This window comes from Chaetura pelagica, unplaced genomic scaffold, assembly GCF_000747805.2.
Source record: "Chaetura pelagica isolate M959 unplaced genomic scaffold, ChaPel_1.0 scaffold147, whole genome shotgun sequence".
In the NCBI taxonomy this organism is placed as follows: Eukaryota; Metazoa; Chordata; class Aves; order Apodiformes; family Apodidae; genus Chaetura; species Chaetura pelagica.
Window position 1 is genome coordinate 391,377 of NW_009954194.1, and position 9,008 is coordinate 400,384.

Sequence of the window (9,008 nt, forward strand, 5' to 3'; positions counted from 1 at the left end):
GTGTCTCACCACCCTTATAATGAATAACTTTATCCTAACGTCTAATCTAAATCTCCCTTCTTCCACTTTTAATCCATTACCTCTTATCTTCTTGCTACAGGCCCTTAAAAGTCCATCCCCATCTTTCCTGTAGGCCTGCTTTGGGTACTAGAAGGCTGCTGTGAGATCTCCCTGGAGCCTTCTCCAGGCTGAACGACCCCAACTCTCTCTGCCTGTCTTCGTAGCAGAGGTGCTCCAGTCTCCTGATGATCACTCTGACCCTCCTCTGGACTTGCTCCAAGAGCTCCATGTCCTTGTTTTGGGGGCTTCAGAATCAGACGCAGTACTCCAGGTGGGGTCTTACAAGAGCAGAGTAGAGAAGGAGAATCTCCTCCCTCAATCTGCTGCCCATGCTTCTCTTGATGCAGCCCAGAACATGGTTGGCTTTCTGGGCTGCAAGTGCCTGTGTAGTATCTTTAGAAGCTGGAATAACTTTGTTTTAGATAAATGTTTGGTCTTTGTGATGTTCTTCTGGAGTCTCAGCTGCCACTTTTAATTTTGTTTGGTTCTCGACATCCATTGAGCCTTCCATCTCCATAGCAGTATGTGTTGTATTGTAGGAGTAATAGTAGGATACATGTCACTAGATGTGATTTTTTTTTCTATTTTTTTTTAAGTCTGCTGGTTAATGAAAACTCACTGAATTTGTGGCACTGTATGTTCCTTAGCTTTCAGTTTCTGTCAAATTTAGTAGAGACCTGCTTTCTGATTAGGAGACATCCTAATTTTTGTGGCACCTAGGTATTGAATATTTGTGTTTAAAGAGCTGTTCAGTGGAAAAAAGCCCTGTTGTTTTGCAATGTGTTTTATTCTAAAATGCTACCAACTGGTTTTAAAAATGCTTAATTTTCAGATAAGGGTTAAATAATTATCTTCCTCCTTCCACAGTTCCCAGCTTCTTCAAATCATTTTAATTAAAGGCTAGCTAAAATCTTACATATGAGTAATAGTTCTCACCATCATCATTCCACTGCTTTATAAACTAGCTTTAGTGTATTTCTAGTCTGCTGAGCCACTAATAGGTCAGAGGGCAGTGCAATTAATCTAGGGTTGAATATGCTGCTGTTCTTCATAACTTCTGTCAAAAAGCTTTGTATATCTAATTTAAAAGTCTTATTTTTCATTCTAAAAGCAGTGCACCATTTTATAATGCCAGGTTAAAATATCACTGGAGTGAAACTGCTGGACATCTTTTGATTAACAGTGAACTAACACTGCTGCTGTATATGATGTAGATTATAGTACAGAAGACTGCTTTAAAGGACCCCAGCTAGTGATTGCAGCTGTCAGTTTGGCTCACAGAGCTGAGAGTTAAATATGAACATTCAGCTTTGCTTAAGTGTAGGTATTAAGCCTCCTAATCTGAATATGGGAATTATTATCAAATAGCTACTGCTTCATTACCTGTAGTTCAGGTGCAGGTCATTCTGATTTTAGCTATCTAATGAGGGGGAAGAAAAATCAAACCTACTTAGGATCTACTGCTGCATTAGACTGTTATGTATAAGGAATCCTGTGCTAACTGTCCCAAACTCTCAGAAGCTTGCTGTGCTACCAGCTGAATAATACAGTGGCTGTGGACTTACCTATTATTCTCGTGGATTTACCTTTATACTCCTTCAATTTTCTTATTCTTCCTGGACCACCCTATGTCTCCATCCTTCAGCTTTCATAAGCATTAATTTCCTATCTTTGACTTCCTACCTTAAAACTGTCTGGTTTTGCTTCTAAACCTTTCATTTATTGTGAGTGACATTAAAGCAAATTGCACAACTTTTTGTCTCCACCAATAGCTGTCTCTTAGCTTTTGGGTTTTTTTCTGTTTTTATGTGGAGTGGCCTCACAATTTACTTGCCTTACACCACAAACATGCACATCAAGATAAATTATACTTTACACCTTTCAGTCCAGGAGACTTGCTTGACTTGCTCTAAGCCTCTGGTTTTACCTGTTTATTTCTATGCGTACTGCTGCTAAATGTCCCATCTCATGATACTTGAGGAAAAGGGGTGTGTGCTTCTACCACCTTATTCAGGTAATGTCATTCTCTGGCAATCTTGCCAGGTCAGGAAATATGTTACCTTGTTATCAGACTTTCACATGCTAATCAGTAGCAGTTTGGAAGAACTTAATTGTAAAAAATTTGCTGTGGTACAATCCCAGTTGCAGTGTAGAGGCTATAATAAGCTCTCTGTTCTTGTCATCTGTTTGAGTATTTTCCTTTCTTCCTGTTCCAATTTGAATGGGTTCTACAGAGTCATGCTAAACAGTATTTCAAAGTGTAGTCCAGACAGTGTTGAATCGGGGTCATAATAATCTGTCTCTGCATCGTCAGATAAGAACAGCTTTACTAGATCAGAGCAAGTCTGTGTAGTCTGGGATCTATTGTCTGCAGCCAGTGGTGGGTTAGGGAAAATATTAATAATATATTTTCAAAATACCTTGCAGCCTTCAGTGACACTTGTCTTGATCCTTGGTGGGGGGGGAAGTTTTCTTGGTTTTCAAATCTGATTTACTGAATTATTCCACCATAAGTTATTGTTGTTTTTGCGTAGGTGTGTGATTTCAAAGCAATGTAAAACTTCAGTGGTTCTCTGGTGTCCCCTGGTTGGACTGTGTTTATATGACTCTTCTGCTTGTCCTAAAACAAGAAGAAGAAACGTCATACAAAACCATTACTTTTAAAAGTTGAAGGATGGAAAAGGTGTTTCCTATTAATGTGTTTTTTCCAATTTTATTTTTTCTGAAGATCTAACCTATGTTCCCTTGGCCATCTTTTCCATCCCCCAAGCTGAAGCATTCTTACATGTTCCTTGTAGAGAAGCTGTTTAATTTTATTTTTCTTCCCTACTTTCTTGTGTATTTTTAATTCTGCTCCCTTATTGAGATGGGGAAACTAGAACTATATTGTTCAAGATCACATCAGTTTGAATTTATGTGGTGACAAACCAGGGAACAATGCAGATCTTCCTTTGAGAAGTTAAAGCAGTTAACATGCTCTTTATGGAGATCATCCTTTCACAGAATTGGTTGAACCTGAAGATAAAACTTGAGTGATAAGTCAGTTCAGAGCCCATTACTATATAATGTGAAGATTTGCTTTCTCCACTGAGAAAACCATATTAAATCTTGCCATTTTTTGGCCACATATTTTAAGTTCCCTCATGTTTTTTTGATATTTTTTTTTGCTGCTAATACTAGACTGTACTGGACAGTGGATTGTCACCTTATTAGATTATCTTTTTGATTATAAGACCAAAGGCAACTGGGGGTCGCTCTTGTTTGTGACCTTTTGTTAGGAAAGCTAACAATTTACTTCTGTCTTTTAACCGGTTACTTATCTGTGCAAGGTCTTCACCTCTGTTTGGGAAGGTTTAAAGCTTTTGCAGATAGATGTCAATAGATGTCTTTTTGAAATCTTTATTTACTCTTAGTGTCCCCTGTCGACTGATGTCTTCAAATGACTCAGTCATGTTTGAAATACGACATCCCTTCACAGAAGTTTTGTTGGGTCTTCAGTAATACATTATAATTCTATATACATCTGATAATTCTGTTCTTTAGATTTTATTTGCCCAGTTATAAAGTTTGACTTGCTCATTTATGAAGTAGCCTCAAGTTGTGCCAGAGGAGGTTTAGATTGGATATTAGAAAAAAATTTCTTCATCAGAAGGACTATCAAGCACTGGAACAGACTGTCCAAGGAAGTGGTTTATTCAACATCCTTAAAACATTGGCGACATGGGTTTGCAGTGGACTTGGTAGTGTTAGATGTACAGTTGGGCTCAATGTTCTCTAAGGGCCTTTCCCAACCTAAATGATTCCGTGATTTGATGTATGCCTTTACCAGCATATACTCTAAGCAGGTGTCTGCCTGGTAGGAGTTTACATGCCAGTACAAGATAGGCATACACGGTTGCTGCCTGTTGTGTTGATTGCTGTTAAGTTTTGTCCCTTCCTGTCCTCTGGTGTTGAGGTTATTAGCTGTTTATTTCTTTGTAAGTATTAATTCATGTGTGTTGTCTTCAAGTTCCTCTCAGTTTTTCTTGTTGCTACTTCTTTTGTTCCTATCAAGAAGAGCTGTTATTATGGGAAGTAGGCCCTCTAAGGAGCAGGAGAGGCTACTCCTTCCCTGGCACTAACTGAGTTTTCTTGGCAGAAGGAAGGTCCTAGAGACTATAGGATATAGGAGTCTGTCACAGCAACAAGCTTAGAGCTTGCAGCTTAAGTTGAAAGGTGAGTTGAGTGGGGGAGATGGGGTGGAAAAAAGGGATAAAGATAAGAGAGTCAGTTGCTTGGCCTGAGGAGCTGAAAATGAAGACTTCTGTAGATGAAGCTGTACAGATCTCACAGGTAATATTTAGATGACTAAAAACAAGCTTGGAACTGATGCAGTGCAATGGCTGTTGGGGAAGTAGGGATTATAAACTCACTTTTACAGTCTTACCTTTTACTTTGGACATCTGCCACTCTGTCTTCTTTTTTTGTCAGTTCCATGCCTGTTTTATATGTGGTGTGCTAATTCCCTTCAGGCTTGACAAAGTTTTGTCTTGAGATGCCAATACATATATACATCCTAAATTTAGTACCTTACTACACTTGTACAGAGCAGAGTCTTTTCTTAAAACTTGAACTTAACATGAGGTTTTCACCGGAGAACTCATGTTAGAGAGAAACTATTTAATAAATCCTACAAATATCAGAAGTTTTGAGGAAGTATTTGTCTGAAATCAGTCACATCTGAATTATTACTGTAATCTCTGGCAAGCTCTCCATCCCACAAAGCTTTAAGGAGTAAACTGAAAATTCAAGGGATTAGGGATTTCTCGTTTAACTAATTGGTGCTTTTTGCAATGACACTGCAGAAGAAGCTGTGAGAGAAACTCAGCAGTGTGTCCTGAGGAAATTTGTTCAGTGTGATTATGTTGGTTATTGAAATCTGTGGTCTTACTTCCTGAATATGCCTCCCTTCCAACCCAGACTATCCTATGATTCTACAGTAATGTAAGAATACTTGTCCAGTGGTTCAAGAAGGGTTTTTGCTGGCCCAAGCCCAGCTTAGTAAGGCCTCTACTTCAGGTTGTCATATAGAGTAGCATTTTGAGGGCTGGTACTTGATGTAACTTGGAGTAATTTCTGGCTCTTTCATGTTGTCTGAAGAAGTCTTGACATCTTTTCAGAAGGTGTTTTCTGATTAATCTTTCCTTCTATGTGGTTCTGTACTACTTCACCTGCCCTTTAACAGCCAACTCATGTGAATTTGGCATACAGAACAATTACAAACTGAGTACAAACTGAGTACTCAACAGCTTTGTCAGTTTTATATTTCTAGTGGTACTCTGGCATTTTCTCCTCCTGCATTCTCAACCTTGCTTGTCAGTAGTAAAAGCTGTTTTGCGATTTGTGTGCCATATGAGTTATCGCAACCTATGAGACTGAGGAAGAGGTTTAGTGCCAGATAAGGAACTTCATATAATTTTTTCCAGAGTGCTGAAATCAAGATTTATCTGGCTCTTCCAGGAGTTCCCTCTTGCTGGAAATGCAGATTGTAGTCAAACATCTTTCTTTTTAAGAAATCCTATTCCTGTATTCTTGACTTTACAGATCAGTTAGCTTCCCTAAATGATTGCTGTTGTCTTTCTGAATGTCTTCATTAAGTGGGGAAAATACAGATCACCTTGAAAGTTTCTTGTTTTGCCTTGCTTGAGATGTGGGAAGCAGGAGGGTATGTCTGTCTTGGGTCAAAGAAACTCACTAGATTATGAATGGAGTAGTAAGTTCTGATAAAGTTTCTACCAATTTTATTTATCCTAAAATTCATTCTCCTTCTGGGAAAAAAACACCAAACACAAACAATAAAAAACCCCCCACAAACAACAATCCCAGCCCCCCTGCCCAAAAAAAAAAAAAGTTGTTTACGTTTCTGATTCAAATGTTTGGGTTTTTTTAGCTGCTTAAACTTAGCACAGAATTTGTGGTTTTGTTTCGAGCAAAATAGGGACATAGTTCCTTTCTTTGTGCAATGTAAAATAAAGAGGTATCTTTTTTTTAAAGCAGACTAACACATTTAGAACTGAAAATCAATGTCTGTCTGGAAATAATGACTGTTGCTTCTGTGAAGGAAGAATCAGTGTTGGAATACAGAAGGAAGAGAGTGTTTCTAAGGCAGGATAGTCTTCTGTTTAAATCCATCTGCCTTGTGTAAGAACTCGTTTGTGCTTCATATGATTGAAGTATTCAGAATCTTGCCACTAGGTACTTGAAATATGTTTGTCTGTTTGTGGTTTTTTTTTTTATTTGTAGTGTTCTGCCCCCCTAGGTCACTTTGGACAATAATTAGTAATGTGAATTTTATAGAATGTAGTCAGAAATTAGTTACAGAATTGTTATAAAATCTTTCAGTTAATTATCAGAGCTGGTTTATTACTTTATTTAGTACTATATGACTTGTGTTGCACTGTAGATGAGAGTCTAAGTCCCACAGTTTAACCATTTCATGCTCTGTCTTGTGCTGTGCATTGTGCATGTTTAGGAACTGCTTTGAAATAGCAGTTTAGCTAAATTTAGAATTCTTTCAATCTAACTGGAGTATCTGGAGCACTTGTAATTCTGACCTTGAATTCCAGGAAATTTTTTAGAGAAAGGAAGTATGGGTAGTACTTTTTTCAAGTGAATTTTTTACATAGATAAGAGCACTCAGTTCTTCTTGACCTAGTTGGTGTGTTGCCAGCTCTAAATTTTGTCTAATTTGCCAAGTTGAATTATGGCTGGATATAAAAAGACTATTTAGGGTTTTTTGGTTTTGTTGGTTTATTTTTTAAAAACTAGCTATTCATAAAAATAAGCTGTAAGTTAAATATGATGATACATGGCATAGATATAAAATGCAGAAAAGTCAACTGACAAACTTGAATCAACTCCTTGCTTAGGGGTATGTTGCACTAATTTCTTGGTTTCATTGTGGTATGTCTAGAATTATTAAAATTTGTTATTAAGCTGGTTTCAGTATTTGTGTTAATGTGTTTGGAAATAATACTTTGAAGAATGCAGCACTGAGATTTACAGGGTTGTTATTCACTTACTGTGTTAAAATTTGGATTTTAGATACAAAGTGCTTTTCATTCTGTAGCTTCAGCAGATGAAAGAAGTGGTAGTTGATTTTAGGGGCTCACCATATTACTGCAGTCTAGTTGCAGGATTTTGATCAATTTCAAACTTTTAAATAATAGAAACCAACAAATTGTTATTGAATACAAGGGATGTGGATCTATTGGGAGATAGGAATTACTTTTCTCCTGTTCATCATTTCAAAAAGATTTGCAGTTTGTGAGGAATAGGTTGTTCGAATGACACAGAAGTTATAATTGAAATCTCCTGAAAATTCCCATGAAATTCAGAATGCCATAAGGAATTCCACTTGTTAAACTTAGTGTCCGGCATAATTTTCTTGGAATACTGCTGAGGGCTTGCAATTTTGTTAGCTTGCAGTAGGCCCATGGTGTAGTACAGAACCTTAAGCTTTAGTTTTCTCGAAAGCCCATCAGTCTACAAGTGATTGGAATTATTTTTTTTTTTTTTTTTTTTGGCTCAGTGAACTATCATTTTCTGATAACTGTTTTTCTCTGACAGCTTTCATCTAGCCCTCCCTTCTTAGCAGAAAGCTTCATGTTCTCTGATTTTGATCATCCAGGAAGTGTGCCAGACCTTTTAATTAGTTGACTGCTATACTTTCTCCCACATACTAGAAAGGTGTCTGATACTGCGTAGCAGTAATGTGGCCATTGTTACAGATTTGCTGTGGACTTCACTTTTCTGTGATGATTTAGCAAGCATCTGTCTAGGCCTCCATATAGAAACAGAAGCCTTTGTCTGGCAATCCTAAACTTTTTAGGTAGAACAGCCAAACTTTTCAGTCCTCTTGTATGTCATAAAACTGTGGTTAAGAAACAAGAACATGCTTCAAGCTTCTGAGAGTGACCTGATAACTGTTTTTCTCTGACAGCTTTCATCTAGCCCTCCCTTCTTAGCAGAAAGCTTCATGTTCTCTGATTTTGATCATCCAGGAAGTGTGCCAGACCTTTTAATTAGTTGACTGCTATACTTTCTCCCACATACTAGAAAGGTGTCTGATACTGCGTAGCAGTAATGTGGCCATTGTTACAGATTTGCTGTGGACTTCACTTTTCTGTGATGATTTAGCAAGCATCTGTCTAGGCCTCCATATAGAAACAGAAGCCTTTGTCTGGCAATCCTAAACTTTTTAGGTAGAACAGCCAAACTTTTCAGTCCTCTTGTATGTCATAAAACTGTGGTTAAGAAACAAGAACATGCTTCAAGCTTCTGAGAGTGACAGTTGTTTCTGTGTTTTAGTCTTGGTTGTTATTCTCATGTTGTAAAATGGCTGAATTGATACCAAATGAGGAAATTGTGAGCATTTTTCAAGCACGATGTTATCTTCTTTTACAGTGACTTACTCCTGAATTTTCTTCTGGAAGGTTACAAGCTATAAGCTTGTAACTCGAATTATTGTCAGCACAGTTCTGAGTAACACTTGGTATCTAGATAGCTTTTTGGTATAGCATCTTGAACAAAGAAAGGCAGTAGGACAAGTTTTAGTGTCTGAAGAACACCAACATTCACACCAGCTCCATGTTTAAATGTCTCTGTATGACAGCTGGGATTACATCACTGCTCAAAGAAAATAGTTTTTAGAGAAAATAGAAACTAAGTTCTAGCATCTGCCACTTAGAAGTATTTTTCTCTCCCCCTATCCACAGAGCAGCAAAGTCACTTCTGAAGGGTTTTCCTTATAGATTTTGAATTATGAATAACACATCTTTTGTAATATCTTGCTAATACGTTAGAAATTTAATTCTTGCAGTGTCTAGAGGCTCCAGTAAAAGGCATTGTGGGCTTTTTCCTATTTTGTCTACTGACAGATTATTTTGGAGTGTGGAGAGGCTTCCTTT